The sequence below is a fragment of the Ceratotherium simum genome, chromosome 2 (assembly GCF_057802395.1).
Source record: "Ceratotherium simum simum isolate JZ-2026a chromosome 2, ASM5780239v1, whole genome shotgun sequence".
NCBI lineage: Eukaryota > Metazoa > Chordata > Mammalia > Perissodactyla > Rhinocerotidae > Ceratotherium > Ceratotherium simum.
Window position 1 is genome coordinate 32,080,343 of NC_141901.1, and position 18,088 is coordinate 32,098,430.

Genomic DNA, 18,088 nt, shown 5'->3' on the forward strand with positions numbered 1-18,088 from the left:
AAACAATGGCTCATGATCATACAGAATTAAAAGTCCTAATGTGTATTGCATGTATACACATACATACATATTGTGTGTGTGTGTATTGTATGTGTGCATGTGTGCAGTGCCCCTTGAAGCTGTGGACTACAGAAAAGCTGAATGCTGATTTGGGAAAAATACTGATTTACATTCAGTTCATAAAAGCAAGTGATCAAATCTGTTGCACTCAGAACATCGATAACTGTACAACTGTTACCTCACAACAAAGTTATTTGCATAAGTAGTTTATCAAAATCAAATATCTGCTTTAATTAGAAAGAAGCTACTTTGAGAAAGAAGCTAAAAGTCATGGATTAATGCATTCAGAAATGGAGACTCAAACCAAATGCCCATTAAGCAACAGTTACTGTATTTCATCTTGACAATAAAATGTATAAGGGCATTGAGAAATTGACCTTTTGTGGTAATACTGTATGACAACACATTTCTCCAATTGATCTTGGTGATACTTCAGGTCACATACAAATCTTTTATGACCACCTGAAGAGGCGAGCAATCAAACTCAATCACCAAATTGAGAAGAACAAGATGCTCTTTTGAAGGTCATCACTAATCTTCTGGTTACAAAAATCCGTGACCTTTCCTCAGTTTTCATGATTTCTACATTTCCTTAGCTTCTGAAACTAAAGATGGCCCTTTTACCAGAAGCCTCCTTGTTTTTTTTATGTTCCATGATAATGTACTCTCCATGTTTTCTTCTTAATATTCCAACAGTTCCTTTTGTTATCTCCTTTTTGTCATTTCCCAATTGAAATTGGGATTTTCTAAGATCTAGTCCATAGCTTTCTCTTTTCTCATGTAGTGATTTTGTTTTTTCTCTTGAGTAAACATCTGCTTGTTCCATTTGTGCTGTAATTTCTCACCCTTAGGCTTAGCCACAACTGGCTTTTACGCGATGTTGGGAAAGCTAAAATACTGAGTTCAAGTAGATCTATAGAGCCAGGTAATGGCAAGATTTTAGAATATTAGAGCAGGATGATTGGCTGGTTATTCAAGATATTAAAAAAACAGATGAAAGTCTGAAGGCAAATGCAAAGCTAGGAACAGTCTTAGCAGTGGAGGAGAGACTGGACAAGAATCACTTCTACTTCTATGCAAAAGAATATCAAACCTACACCGCCAGCCCTGGCTGCTTCCCCGAAAGCTGATTCTGAATTTCCAAATATTTTCCTCGATATCCCATTAGAATGTCAAATTCAACATATCACAAACCAAATTTTTACTGCTCATCACTGGATTTGCTGCCGTCCTGGATTTCTCCTTGTGTTAATGACAGCACAGCTGTAAAAAGGAAAGCACACATCTGCTCCTGCTTTGGATAGGTTCCTCCTATCTTAGATTAGATAAAATTCTTTGGCTAATGATGGATCTGTCTGTCCAGCTCTCCTTCACTACTAAGACTATACTTCCAGTTTTGCATTTGTCTTTAGGCCATTATTCTTGTTTTTACATATTTCTTGAATAAAAAACACATGACCTTGTTCCAATATTCTAAAACCCAGTCTTTTCCAGGCTCTATAGTTCCACCTGGATGCCATGTTTTAGCTTTCCCAACATTATCTAAAGCTCAGCTGTGACTAGGCCTAATGGTACAATACCAGAATTATTTCTCTGGGACATCCTTCCGTTTTGCAAATACTGTGAAGATTATTATTCATCAACTCTATCTGTGAATCCAACACACTTTAATTTCATCTAGTTAGCATTTATTCATACTCGTTTATTCATTCCTTCGTTAGAATTTATTGCCTACCTACATTTTGCCAGGTACCATGCTAGGCATTGAAGGTACAAATCTAATGAAGACAATATCCTTTAATAGGCCTCAGTCTCATGGGGTAGAGAGACAGATAAAGGGGTAAATCAAAGTATGCCTGGAATGATATGTGAGACAGAGAAGTAGAGTTTTATCATCTAAATAAGTAGGGTATCAGTAAGGTTAGGAAACCTTCCCAGATGAAGGGACATTGGAGCATCTGCAAAACCCCTGAGGCATAAAATACATGGCCACAAAGTTCTGAATGACTGGGGCAGAAGGCATTATTGAAAATTCATAGGAGATGAGTACACAGAGGAAGGTTTGAAATAAACTGTGAAGGAACTCTCCTTGGGCGATGTGCTAAGAAATTTGAACATTGTCCTGAACACTATGAGAACCACTGAATGATTTTAAGCAGGCTAGTGGCATGAATAGATAAGCACTCTAGAAAGATCACTTTGGCAGAAATGTAGAGAATGGATTTTAAGCACACAAAACTGGAAATAGAGAAAGCCATTAGAATCCAGTAGCAATCTAGGAAAAATATTTTGAGAGTCTAGACTCAGGTCTTGATAGTATAGATGAAGAAGTAATGACAGATTTGAGAGACATTTACCTGGCAGAATTACAGGTACTGATGAGTAATTGCATTTGGGGGTTGAATGAGTGGGAGGGAGAGAAAAGTCTATGATGAATTCCAGGTTTCTGATTTCCATGATTGGATATGTAGTGATGTTTTTCACTGAGAAAAGATATAGAAGAAGAGAAACAAGTTTTGGGGGAAAGATGATGAATTAAGTTTTATATCTGTGGAAATTGAGATGTCTGTGGAACACTTAAAAGGGAATGTCTGGGAGCTCATTGAGTTCTGAAGCTTAACAGGGAGATCTAGGCTATAGATATAAATTTGGAAGTCATCTCTCACATATGGTACCTCAAGCCATGAGAGTAGATAAAGCCACCCAGGAAATGTATGTAGAACATGATCAAGGGCCAGAATTGGACCTCAGATATACTACAAATTCTAAGGGCTATTTGAAGGACACATAAGCCATGGCAGGAAGGAAGGAAAGAAGAAAACAAGGAAGGAAAAAAGGAAAGAAGAGAAAAAAGAAAGAAAGGGAAATATTTTCTTTATCCTAGAATGTCAGCTAATAAATAAAGAAGGAATTAAATAATCAGTAGCTAAAATTAATGGATAAAGTTTAATAAGGAGCGGGGCCAGCCCCGTGGCTTAACAGTTAAGTGCACGCACTCCGCTACTGGCAGCCCGGGTTCGGACCCCAGGCGCACACCAACAGACCGCTTCTCCGGCCATGCTGAGGCCGCGTCCCACATACAGCAACTAGAAGGATGCGCAGCTATGACATACAACTATCTACTGGGGCTTTGGGGGGGGAAAATAAATAAATAAATAAAATTATAAAAAAAAAAGTTTAATAAGGAGCAAGTTATTACACAACCTTAAAGTACCTCTCAACAATTTACTTATTTGTTAAAAAAGAAAACAGTGACTGTATGGTGAATAAATCTGGTGGACATCATCTTAACCAGATAGTCAAAGTTTGCAAGAGCAATATTGAGACAAACCAATATCAAACACCTCTCAATATGATACACTGAGAAAGACAGCACAACACTTCTCTGGTGTTTCTCCAGAAAATGCATAGCCTTAAACTTCAGAGAAATCCCAATGAAGGACACTGTATAAAATATTTAGCCTGAACTCTTTAAATGTAAAGATCAATAAAAACAAAAACAACTGAGGGATCATTCCATAATAAAGGAGACTACAGAGACATGAAAACTACACAAATGCTTAACCTTGCATTGGATCCTGGACCAGAAAAAAAGATCTCTAAAGTGGCAATTGATGCAATTTGAATATAGGCAGTGGATTAGATAATAATATTATATCAGTGCAAAATTTCCTGATCTTGATAATTGTTCTATGGTTATACAGCACAATGTCCATGTTAGGAAATACACACTGAAGTATTTAGGGCAAAGAAGCATGCTGTTTCCATTGTATTCCTAAATAGTTGAGAAAAAGAAAGTTTAGTTAGATAATGATAAAGCAAATTGCTCATAATGTAAATAATTGTCAATCTCTTTAAAAGGGTGTACAGAAATTCCTTGTACTAATCTTGCTACTTTGCTACTTTTCTCAAAGTTTGAAATTATATCAAAATAAAAGTAGCTCGAAATGTACAATATGATATGGACAAAATAGTACACTGATAGTGGGCCAAAATATTTTTTTTTAGTTTAGTGATGATGTCCCTTTGGTTGTCTTTTTCATTTTTCCTAGGTTCAGTTCTTTTTTTTTTTTTTGTGAGGAAGCTCAGCCCTGAGCTAACATCATGCCAATCCTCCTCTTTTTGCCGAGGAAGACCGGCCCTGAGCTAACATCTATTGCCAATCCACCTCCATTTTTTCCCTTTTTCTTCCCAAAGCCCCAGTAGATAGTTGTATGTCATAGTTGCACATCCTTCTAGTTGCTGTATGTGGGACGCCGCCTCAGCATGGCCGGAGAAGCAGTGCGTGGGTGCGCGCCTGGGAACCAAACCCTGGGCCGCCAGTAGCGGAGCACGCGCACTTAACCACTAAGCCATGGGGCCGGCTCCTCAGTTCATTCTTTTAACATCTTCCTTCTACTCTCTTATAGTCTCTGTCAATCTTCTGTAGAGTAGGACCATATGGGGCGGTGGTTGAGAGCGAGGGCTCTAGAGCCAGACCATCTGGTGTGACTGTGTGACCTTGGACAAGATACTTAATATCTTGGTTCATTAGTTATTGTTGTTTAATCTATAAAATAGGAAAAATCAGAGCACCTATATGATAGGGTTATTATGAGGTTCTTAAAACATTGCCTGACTTACAGTAAGTACTCAGTAATTTGGGTCCTTGACTTGCGGTTTTCTTCTCCCAAGTTCTTTCTTGTCTTTTGTATTTTAACTTCAAGAAGGAGCAACACATGGGAAATTGTATTGTTTCCAATTTAATTCATATGATGTGATACGTTATTGAGCCTCTATCTTCCTGGATTGTTATATGTTATGCTGCCCTGTTTTTTCAGCATGATACTAGAATTATCCAAGAAGTTAAATATGCTGACTGAGGTAAATGGACTTCTAATGCATTGGGTCAAAAATATTTCTCTTAGGATCCCAATAAAATGTAGAATGCCTCAATTTGTTAATGTAATTTCAACTCTGAAGATCTCATTAGTTTAAATAGGCCAGGAGAGTATCCATAAAAGATTATCTCTCAATAAGATCCAAAGTAGAATAATTTCTACTTTGGATTTTTCTGTTAATCAATGGAGAAATATAAACTTACACGTGTATATCGCTAAAAAGAATACACATTGTTTAAATAGAAAATACAGTTAATGAAGGTAAGAGGGCAAATACGCGCAAGCTACGTTCAGGGGAAATAGGGCTTGTAGACTCAGTTTCTCCAGCGCAACCATTCTAAGAACGTATATTCTACGACGGGGGAATTTTTAAAATAAGGCAGTTGTTAAGTCCTGATTTTAAAGCGGTGCCAACAAATGGGTCAGGCCAAACTTCCCCCTTTATTTAAATTATCCAGTAATGTAAACAAAACTTTCAAGTGCTTCTGCTCCACCCGCTATCATAGTCAAGACACCTTATCATATTGTGAGAGGGAATAAATTTGGATGTTAATGGGATACCTTCCGGAGATTTTAAACATTTTCTGATCAGTTTGTTTAAAGAGATTACTTTGTCTGCTATGCTAAACAAACAAGCAAAAAAGATAGTGTGCAGATCCAAGTTAAGAGGCTACATCATAATTTCAGGTAAGAAACAACGGTGGAAATGGACTTCTTATTCATTGGGATCCCCCAAATTCCTCTCATCATCCCAATAAGCCATAGGCATTATGCTGCTGAAGAAGAGCACACAGGACTTGAAAAGATTTGATATGGGAGCTCAAGAGACTGGAATCAAAGATGACACCTGGGTTTTGGGGCTTAAGAAGCTGATTAGACAACGGTGCCATTGTGATATGGAGAAGATAAAGAACAAGTTTGAGTGTTAGGGAAATAAAATTTTCTTTTTGGTCACAGATCATTCAATTAACATAATTTGACCTTTGTTCAAATGTTATTTGCTTTTCATGGCTTGACAAATGTATCAATAACTAAATAAGTATATATTATTATTAATTTGATGGTGTTAATCGAGCCTACTTTCTTATTGTAGCATACTTTGTTTCTGTAGAAAAAGCTATAATAATATGCTAGCCAAGACATCTCTATGTGATGTTTCCAACTGTCATAGTATGACCTGTGCTTTGAGTGGGCTGGAGTCGCAGCGACCCATCCATACTCCACTCTGTCATGTCCTGCAAGACCAACACAACACGAGTTCAGAGAGGAATCAAAGCCACGAATTGCTCCCATTAACACAGGACATTTATCAAGAAGCTATCCTCATCTTCAGAATAAATACCAGAATATAATAAATTTGTGATACTGTCAAATCAAGTGCTCAGAGCCACCCTAGCCACTGAGATAGCAAACTTTACTGGCTGTCACTCCATTCCACCTTGAGTTCAGCTTCAATGCCGGAGGACAGACAATCTCAGGCTGCTTCAACCTAGTAGAGCGGCAATATCAATAAGCTCTACTGTTTTATTAGGTTTATCAAACAGCAGTCTATCTGGTCTGCTGGCCAGGATGCGCAGATCTGTTATCATAGCTCTATCCCACTTTACTTCACAACAGTGGTCTGTGAATAGCATCTCACATTCATGCTTAAAATATGACTGGCATTCCATTAAAGCTCTAGAGAGTCCATTCAAAGTGCAGTAGAGGCAGGGGCAGTGAATTGTACTTATAAAGGGAAATAGATTATAGTTTGATCCTCTTTTAGCAGTAATAAAATTACGTCCTGAGGCCTTGTCTTTTTTCTAGAGAAATAACTATTACATTTGCTGGTTGTGTAGGAAAAAAAATTACTGGCACTTGTGTAGTGTTCTATACTTTACAAACCACTTTCATACTTTTTATTTTACTTGATTTTACCAACAGCTGAAGATTGTCCTAGTATTAATTACTTTTACAGAGAAGAAAACTGCACGCAGTGTCAATCAATTAACTTGTTAAAATGAGGGTAGTTAGGGTGCAATCTTAGTAGCAATATTATATTTAGGGGTATAATCCACAGCAGCTAAAATAGCATATTGTTCATACACCTGTTCTATTTTCTAATGCAATAAATTTTTTCTTTCTTTCTTTTTTTTTTTTTGTGAGGAAGATTGGCCCTGAGCTAACATCCATTGCCAATCCTCCTCTTTTTGCTGAGGAAGATTGGCCTTGGGCCAATATCTGTGCCCATCTTCCTCTACTGTATATGGGATGCCGCCACAGCATGGTTTGACAAGCAGTGTGTCGGTCTGTGCTGGGATCCGAACCTGCAAACCCTGGGCCGCCGAAGCGGAGTGCGCAAACTTAACCGCTATGCCACCGGGCCAGCCCCAACAAATTTTTTTCTTAAATATGTGGAATGCCTATTGGTGGGTGACGTTCAACCTCTACTCATAACCACACTTTCAGCTTCATCAAAAGCAATATTAAGGCAGTTTTTCCACTGGAGGACTGAGGAGAAAGAAGAAAAAAAATATCAGTGGTACTATACTACTATCTTTACTCCAGTTATATGTTTTCTATGGGATTGTGTACAAGGTCAGAAATATCAGCTAGTAATCAGTGTTACCTACCCACTGATGGCATTTGTCTTCTGATGCAGCTTCTAACTGTGTATCACCTCCCTTCTTATACATGGAAGTTGTAAAATATTTGTCTAACCTGACAAACTACAACTTTTTCCTAAAGAAGCCTTTCATATCGCTCCCAGGCAGAATGTCTTGTCCCCTCTGTTTGTTAACATTGCCCCTTCTACTTACCTGCTTTGTCACACACATCACACCGTTCTGCGAGAAATTGTAAGTAGGATTTTTTCCACCACTAAACACTCAAACTTTTTTTTTTTGTGAGGAAGGTCAGCCCTGAGCTAACATCCATGCTAATCCTCCTCTTTTTGCTGAGGAAGACCGGCTCTGAGCTAACATCTATTGCCAATCCTCCTCCTTTTTTTTCCCCAAAGCCCCAGTAGATAGTTGTATGTCATAAGTTGCACATCCTTCTACTTGCTGTATGTGGGACGTGGCCTCAGCATGGCCGGAGAAGGGGTGCATTGGTGTGCGCCAGGGATACGAACCTGGGCCACCAGTAGCAGAGCGCTAGTGCTTAACCGCTAAGCCAGGGGACCGGCCCCGACACTCAAACTCTTGATGACTTTTTTATTTATCTTTGAATCCTGGATACCTAGCCTGGTGACTTGGCATAAAGTAACTCTCAGAAGTACCTTAAACAAGTTTTGTTGAATGTAATAGGATGTTAATATAGAATTCCAAGCCCAACTTTGCCCCAAAGACCAATACAATAGAAATAAGGTACCAAAGTCATTGAAGGAAAGACCCTTACCACCCTCACCCCAACTCCACGTAGAATTTACAAGGGAAATATCTGTAAATCAGGTAATCTACAATTCTTTATCCTTTAACAGATCAAGAAAACAAACTGGAGAAAAGATTTTGAAGAGGATTTTTTCAGAGAGCCCCTACTTTGATTGGGATTTGGTGGGGGTGTGCTACCCCCTTCACCTGAAAACTAGAGTATGGTTTAGGGTTAAAGAGAAATAAAAGGTCGCTAGCAAAGGATCTAGAAGCAAGGAACTATTATGTCTCAGATTTTCCAGGACAGCTCTAATATCAAATAGCCTGTCCTGTTGTCCCCCGTAGGTAAACTCATGCTGTCAGACCACGTTTTAATTTTTGTTGTAAAATATAGTTACTCCATCTAAAGATGACTCAGAAATTTTGAAATGGTGATAAGATTTTCAGATTCTATATCTATGGAGCTTGAAAGAAATGATAAGGAGAAAAATGGCTTGGCAGTTCAGAAAACGCTGAGTAGTTAAGGGTATTTCTGATGATCCTTTTAGTCATAGAGATTTACAACACTTAGAAGTTGACTTCTAAGAGGCATTTCCTGGCTTGACAATCACCTTAAACTTCCACCGAGGCTGAATTGGGTGGTATTTAAAATTTTAAATATCTTTGCTTTAGTTAGAATCAGTCAAACCTAAGAAGAAAAGAGGTGGCGTCTGGGGGTGAATTAGAAGACCATAGATGACTGTAGAAACTCAAAGCCAGGAATGTGACTGGAAATGGGGAAGCCATGAGGAACTTGAAGGATATTCTTCTTGTTTCTCATTTCAACTTCATCTGCAAGTCTGTTTCCTTCTTTTCTGTTTGTAGATTATCTTTCTCTAATAGTCAAAAATAGTGTCGTTATGAGCTGATAGTTATTGAGCATTTGCTTTATGCTTCATTTACATGGTAGCTAACTTAATGCCCACTGGAATTTTATGAGATATTCCCATTTTACAAATGAGATGAAGGCTCAGAGGGATTAAGTAACTTTCCCAAACTCTTAACTGATAGAGCCAAGTTTTGAAAATAGGCCATTCCGACTCCAGAACTAATGCTATTAACCACAATGGCACATTCCTTCTACCTGGCAGTAGGCGCTCTCCCTTTATAAACATCAAATTTACACATTAGAGGTCAAGGTACTGGAAATGTATAACTCCAGTTCCTCAGTTCCAGTTCTGGGTCCTTGAGGGACAATATCTGCCTGGTCAAGATTCAGTGAGATGGCATCTTTTGAGGATGGTCAAGCTTTACAAACTGAAGGTGCATCCTCTATAACCAGAAGATCTTGATCTGAGTAGTGGTCCATTTCCTGAAATGGAGACTCATACCCTAGAATATATCTATTATACTCTCCTTTGCAAATGGCATTTCAAATTTCTGATTATAGGTTAATTTGATTCTACTCAACAAATATTTACTGAATACCTATTATGCATATGACATTATTTGGGTTGCCCGATTTAGCAAATAAAAATACAGGACATCTAGCTAAATTTAAATTTCAGATAAAAAACCTTTCTTGAGCATGTGTATGTTCCAAATATTGCACGGGCTACCTGTATTTTATATGGCAAGCCTAGGCATTATTTTGTACCCTTAAGGTTATAGTGTCATGAAGAATAAGAAAACTGGTCATCATTTTTACTTAGTCATTTTTAACTGAGTCCAGACAGTTTAACTTAATGTAGACAGCCTTGATAAGTATTATTCTCTCTCTCTATTTCAGTTTGGATTCACTGCCAATATCAGCTATCACTTTCTTTTCTAGACAGAAGAGATTATTACCCAAGTTATTATCTGTGGGGTTATTTTGGTAGTTACAAAAGGAATTAGCCCATTGAAGAGCCCTCCAACCAAGTATCATTAAAATCACAGATCTTTGGATTCGGTATAGGCACCTAAGATTTTGAATCTGTTCCCACGTCTTATTTAGGAAATTAATTATTTAGAAATATTAAATGGGTTGGGAATGGCTAATTTAAAATGATTAAGTGGTCACTAATTAAAATCAACTTTATGTCCAGAAGAGACTTCTGTCCAGGTGTGTGTTATGTCAACTTGGCTCTCCAAATATCAACTCATTTAATTGTCTCCATGTTGCTCCTCTTATCTCACCATGTCTACTCCCTCCCTCCCCTTCACCACCCACACAGGCACACACATGTGTGCACGCATGCACACACGGGCAGACTCATGTGTGGACACACACATGCACACAGACACACACACGGTTGAGCGCACAGTTGGAAAGACTGCCCAGTTTTTACTTAGAGAAGGGAGTTTATGACTCAGCTGTGTACACCTACAGTACCACAACATTCCCCTGGAAACTCCCCCTCTTTTCATGTCTGGCTCCTGACCACATCCAGTATACCTGAGGCACCGGCTGTGCTTTATGAAGTCTAAAATTTTCAACTGGTTGTATCTTTCCATGCAAACTCATTAGGCACTATTTACACCCGCTGCAGCTGCGAAGAGAGAGGTTCTGAACTCTGGCATTCTACAGTAGGCTTTGTTTCTCATTTACATTTGCATATTAAAGTGTTTGCCTGAAATAGGCTATTGAAATTAATTCAGGATTAATTGGTGTCTTTATCTCATTAGGACAATCTAATTTAAGGATGATGAAATTGTTTAGCCTCCCGTTTGCATAATTAGATTGCTTTGAATTGCTGTCATTATTGGCTCTTTAGCATCATCTGTAGGCCTCAAACAGACAGGAGCTTCAACCTCATAAAGACCAATCATGTGTTACAGCAGAGGGCTGTTAACCCCTTTTAACCCAAACTCACTTGGATTAGCAGTCACAATAGACAGGCCTTGGTCCCTGTGAGGCTTGAGTAACTTCCTTTTTGAATTCTTGATGTTCAGACTGATAAATTTCCTTGAATTTATATGTTTGGTTGTGGAAATAGTTACAGCATCTCTTCTGGGATCCAAAGCGTTCACAAGACTCCTCTCCCTTGAGCACCACCGTCAATGTTGAGGTGACTTCCCTTCACTGTAAATTTCTCTCTTTCTACCTCCTTAGCTAATTGGAAATTCTTCCATGAACTCAAAGTGCGACAATGTTCCTAGCATCTCTGAGAGGGTGTTGGGCTTCCACCAAGCCCTACACTCTTTACTGGCCCTAATAGTCAGCAACAAGTATTGTAGTTATTTCCGTGAAGTTACAGAATAGATGAGACACAGGAAGCCATTACTTTTTCATTCAACATTTGACGAATATTTTATTGAGTACATTTGATGCGCCTGATATTGTGCAAGGTACTGGGAAATCATCGAGAAAAGTCACAGGCTCGTTCTGCACTCTGTTGTGGGGGAAGGGGAACATAGAATAAGTGAAAGGAGAGGTTCTGGAGCCAGCTTCGTCACTAACTGCTTTGGGAAGTCACAGAATCTCAGTGAACTTTAATATCTTTATCTTGTTTCATCAATGAAGGCTTGTACTACATTAATAATTCTCATCCCTGGCTACCCATTGCAATCACCTGTGTGCTTTGGAAAACTACCAATTCCTGGGCCCAACCCTCAAATTAAATTAAAATCTCTAGGAATGGGCATGGACCTACACACACACACAGACACCCCATATTCTTTAAAATTAGTTGAATCTAATGAACCAAAAGCCAGTCTCCTAAATTATCTTTAAGCTTGCTTGTAGTAATCAAAACAAACAAACAAAAAGATAGTATTTTCACTTTATGCTAAACTCCTGGTAAGGATGCTTGCTGAAATGCAAAATTAGACTTTAATTTCTTCAAGTATTAAGAAGAACTAAAATTACAGAATAAAGAGAATTTTTAGATTTCAAACTGAAGAAAATAAGAATTACAAAAATCAATTCTTTATCTAAAGCATATGTACTTAAAGAATTTAAAGAATTTAAGATTAATACAAACAATGTAAAATAAAACAACAAAAACAGCATACATGATACATTTGGCAATATTTTTTTTTCCTTGAAAACTGAAGTAGTTTATAGAATCCTTAATGCACTTAAAGATTCTTTATTCTCATGTTAGCTATATTTCTCTTGTATTTCTGGCTCTGCAGTCCTGAAAGAATAACCAATTGCTCCACATTATCAGCTAACAAAACAATCCTAATCAAGAGCAAACAGAAAAGAAAAACTTTAGACACAAAATTATAAACTACATTCCTTTGTGGAATTTTTTCACAGGACAATCAAAGAACTCTTTATGAAGACTCTTAATCGATATTCCTTACAATAATATTATGATAGAGTGATGTATTGTTTCTATCACCCAAGTTTTATAAAAGAGAGAACTGGAATTCAGAAAAGGAATAATCTGTCACAAAGAATTATAACATCTGATTTTTAAAACCTGTTTTTATTTTCATTGACTTTAGCTTTAAATTTAACCTGGCTTCAAATCTAAAGGGCTGATATTATGATTAGGTATTCATATTATGTCCAGATAATGAACTCTTGGTTTCCTGAAATACAACAATGTACCCAAGGAGGAGGCAGGAGCCTTGGGTCTGAATAACAAAATGTATTATCTTGGATAATTTGCTCAACTTCCGTGCCCTCAGTTGCTTCAACTTAAAATGAAGGGAATCTGCAAAAGCCCAAAGGGCCCCAAAGCTTTGCTGTATCTAGAACCACACTTCAGAACACTTATTACAATTGACTGTATCCCAGGCATTGAGCAAGTCCTAACAAATATGAAAGAATTGTAATCATACATGAAATCAGATGACCACAGATGTAGGAGTGTAAGTAAGGACTATAGATAGAAATGCCATTTTTCTCTCATTATTATATACAGGGAATAATATCACAACACAACATGACAACAGCTACCATCACAACAACTAAAAGAAAAAACAAAAGTACGTCTAAAGAATGGCAATAAACCCAACATGGGAGCAATAAGTAACAGAAAATATCTGTGGAGTAAGTGATAATGACTACTCCATTATTCAGCTTGAAAAATATAATTGCTCTGGAAAGTGATTGACTTCAATCTGGACAACAAAACCTCTCAGCTGAGTGTGAAGAACTAAATGGACCACCAGCTTCTCTGAGTTGGGAAGCAAGACAGAGCAGAAGAGAGGCTGCTTTATGAGTCAGTTCACGTTTGGCAACATCTGGTTATGTCTCATCACATTGCAAATTTATGACCCTGGAAACAACATGTTGATGTTGATGATCCTTTGCGAAGAGAAGCCTGAACTATAAACTTATGACCAGAGCAGTGGCAAGAGGCTGTGGCTGCTTTCACTGATCTGACAACTCTCTGGCTTGGGTCAAACAGACAAAGACTTGGACTGCTGACCCTTCCTAAGCAATGTCGTGGATGAATACTGAATGAAAAGGACTGGCTGACAAAAGAGCAGAAGGTTATGAGGAAGTAAAGCTTGACTTCCCTCAGCAAAGCCCAGTGAGATTTAGCAATGGCCAAACCTCACAGAAGTCGAGCAATGAAGACCTATCACCAACCAAACCTAGAATGTTTAACTTACACAATGGCAGATTCATCAAATTACAAAGCAGATCTATTCTCAGAAGGTAGCCGAGTTTACTTTTGATAAGGCTGAAACTCAGAGGGTCAAAGGCAAGCTGTGAGTATGTGTGTGTATTATAATTACCTTGGACTTCTCATCACAGCCATGTTACAAGATGAGATACACTCCAGCTCTCAAGCACTATATTTTCAACAGCAGGAGACAAGAAAGATCCTTTCCATGAAGGATTCTCCTTTGAGAAATTCCTTCTCTCAAATGAAACTGAAGACTCTAACAATTTCTCATTTAAAGTACACTCAAAAATATCCCTCAAATTCTGCTTGACAATCTAGGTAATGGAAGAATGATTTTATTTCTGTGTAGTACTATATTAAAATGTCTTATTTTTAAGACTGCTGGTAAAAGAAAGTGCAGTAAAATGTTTATTCCATATCATTCCCTGAAACTTGCTCCACAAAAACAAAAAGATATTTTTTAAGAAAAAGAAAATTCCACTTTCCAAGAAGATAAGTATATCAGCCAAATAGAGTGAAGATTGTAAAACTAAGGCATAAGGTAACACATACTACTTTAGATCTCAGTGGAGTGCATATTTTTCTGCAAGAAGTTGGAGAGTCTTGAAAGATCCAAGTAGTGATGATTTCCTTGGAGTGATGAGAAAGATATATGGGTGGGTAAGGAAGGTGGGTACAAGAGATGTAGAAGGCATTCTTAGAGCAACCCAGTTCCACCCAGAGAACAGTAGGGTGGAAGAATATTAATGGATGGATTTGCCTATGTTTGCCAGCTTCCTTCTCCTCACCCACTTCTCAAAACAAAATGCATAAAATATTTAGAGAGAGAACTGCACAGTAAACAACTCTAAAGTTCTGTAAAAAGTCAGCTGAACAGAGACAAATAAAAACTAATAAAACAAACAAACAAAATGTTCACAGTGTGTCATGCAGTCTTCTTGTCTGGGTAATCTGCTCATCTCAAGAATTAAAATTGCCATGTTCAGGAGAATTGTTCACCCACACTGGAGGATATGGCAGATTTGATGAAAAAATATTTTAAGCAACATAGTTGAATTGAAGAGATACAGACTTCCCAGCTCATTTTCTCAACTCATGTTAATGGTGGACTTAGACAGAGTTCCCCCTTTTAAAGAGGATTAATATGCAAAAAAAATTATCCAATACTTTTCCTATGCAAAGCAATCACTTTAAACAAGGAAAAAACCAATGAGTTGAAGACATTTTACAAGAATAGTTATAAGAGAAAATATATGAATTTCTTACACACAAATGAATTACAAAGAATATTGTCTCATTCAAATAAGAAATGTAAGCACAAGTAAAAAAATAATAGAATAAACAATAGAAGTTGTTAAAAAGTGACATGGCTGAACTCAAGAAATATGTATATATATACATATTGTTTTTTAACTATGGAAATGAAAACCATACTGGGACTATTCAGAATTAAAATAGATGATGCTTAAAACAGAGTCAATGTCATGAACTATGGCTTGACAAAAGAATATAAAACAAAATAGAGAAGGGCAAAAAGCCATAAGATGTTATTACTAGAAGAGAGAAAATGGAGATCCAATACTTGCATAATTGGCATTCTTGAAGAAGAAAATAGAACAAATGGGAAAGTAAAATACTCAAAAGATATAATAAAATAATATTTTCCTGGAATAAAAAAAGAACTGAAACTATAGATAAAAGAGAAATGAATTAAATTTAAAAAGCATAGTCGAAAATTTCAAGAGCAACATAGTTTGAGAAGTTACTGAACTTCAAGATTCAAGGACCAAGAAAGAATTCCATCAACATCAAAGCATAACTAAGCCACAAATAAAGAGAAACACACACACACTCACACAAAAACTTGACAATATAACAAACCAAAATTCAACGCCATGTTTAATGGTAACATGGTAGAAGCAACCCCATTGAGGACGAGGACAAACAAGAATGCTCACTTGCACCATGATTCTTTAACACTCCACAGAAAACAAGTGATGGAACGAGTTTTTAAACTCAGATATTCTGATCCGCAGAATTTATAGGAAGTCTATCTGAAATTCAAATTGAAGTTATTTTATGACTGAACTCTAATTACCTACAGTTCACCACCACTCTTCAATAAAATCTGTATAATTAGCAGCATTGATTTAGTGTTGTTATAAAGAAAGAAGCAAAAGGGTTATAGTCTCAGAATTTCAAGCACGAGAAGCATACAAATGAGCAGAAGTCTTCATGGGATGCAGGGAAGAGTGGAATGCAGAGTAAACTCTACATAGGAGCTAATATGGGAAAAGGATCCTCTCCTCAAATATACCAGAAAAGAATATGTTTGTACATGGAGAAGCAGCAGTTGACATACTGCTCAAGGAATTCTATTTAAACTTTCAAGGAATGGGAGACCCATGAAGGCTGAAGAATATGGAGAATATGTGGTTACAAAAATAACAACAATCTGGAAAAAATAATGGAATAGAAGACTTCATTCACAAAAAGGGAAAGTACAGCTAAATGAATTTAAGAATGTGAAAGACTTGTATGAAGAAAAATTAAAACTACATAGGAACATAAAATAAAATGTATAATTTGGAAAGCAATATCTTTTTCTTGGATAGGAATACCCACTATTGAACAATGTTGATTTTCTCAAAGTTTATCTATGAATTCACTATGATCCAAATCAAAACATAAACAGGATTAAAAAAAACAAAAAACTTCAAAATGATCCTGATGGGAAAAAAACATGCTAGAATAGCTTTTAAAAACATGAAAATAAAAGATTATAAAAGGAGGATTATTCCTATCAGACATTAAAAATCATTTTAAGGTACAATAGTTAAAACAGCACAACTCCAGTGCAGAAAAAGACAGATTATTGGGGCAAAAATAAACATAAGTTCATATAACTATGTAGTATGAGATAAAAATTACTTTTCAAATTAATGGGGGAAAATGGATTCATCAATTTTTTAAAAAGTATGATAACTGGCTAGCCTGTAACTTGACTGATCAAGAATAAAAGAGAGAAGACTCAAGTTACTAAATTCAGAAATGGCAGTGGGTACATCACTGCTGACCTCACAGAAGTAAAAAACGATAATAAGAGAACACTATGAATAACTGTATGCCATCCAATTAGACAACTTAGATGAAATGGATAATTTTCTAGAAAGACAAACTACCAAAACTGACTTAAGAAAAAATTAATAATCCAATTAGAGACCTATAACAAGTAAAGAGATTGAATTAATAATTTAAAAACTTCTAACAAAGAAAAGCCCAGGCCAAGATGGGCTTTCATCGTGAATTCTACTTACAAATATTTAAAGGAGAATTAATATCAACCTTCACAAACTCTTCCAAAAAATAGAAGAGCGTGGAACAATTCTCAATTCAGTCGGTTGGACCAGGATTATCCAGAAGACAAAGCCAGACAAAGACATCACTATAAAAGAAAACTATACATCATTACCCCTTGTGAATATACGTTGTCACAATATTCAACAAATTATTGGCAAACTGAATACGGCAACACATAAAAAGTGGGGTATATATATCAGGAATGCAACATTAATTTAACATTCAAAAATCAATCAATGTAATCTCATATTAATAGAATAAAATTCAAATTCTATACAATCACCTCAGTAGACGCAGAACAAGCTTTTGACAAAATCCAACTCACTTTCATGATACAAACAAAACAAAACAAAAAAGGAACGGAAAGGAACCCAATAAGGAGCATCTATGAAAACCTCACAACTAACATAATTAATGGAGAATGGTTGAGTGCTTTCTTTCTAAAATCAAGGACCAACAAGAATGTTTGTTTTGAAACTTCTACTCAACATTGTACTGCAGGTTCTAAGGCATAGGCTAAATAAATTAATTAATAACTTAGTTAATGACATCCATATTCCAAAGGAAGAAGTAACCTATTGTTATTCACAGATGACAAGATCATATATATAGAAAAGCATAAGGATTAAGGATTCCACAGAAAACTCTATTAGAATTAACACATAAATTCATCAATATGGTAGGATACAAGAGGAATATACAAAAATCAATTATATATCTAAACATGAGCAGCAAACAATCCAAAACTAAAACCAAGATAAAAATGACGTTGACAATAGCATCAGAAACAATAAAATGTTTAGTGATAAATTTAGCAAAAGAAGTGCAAAACTTGTACACTGAAAATTACAAAGGATTTTCAAATAAATTTAAAAGGACTTAAATA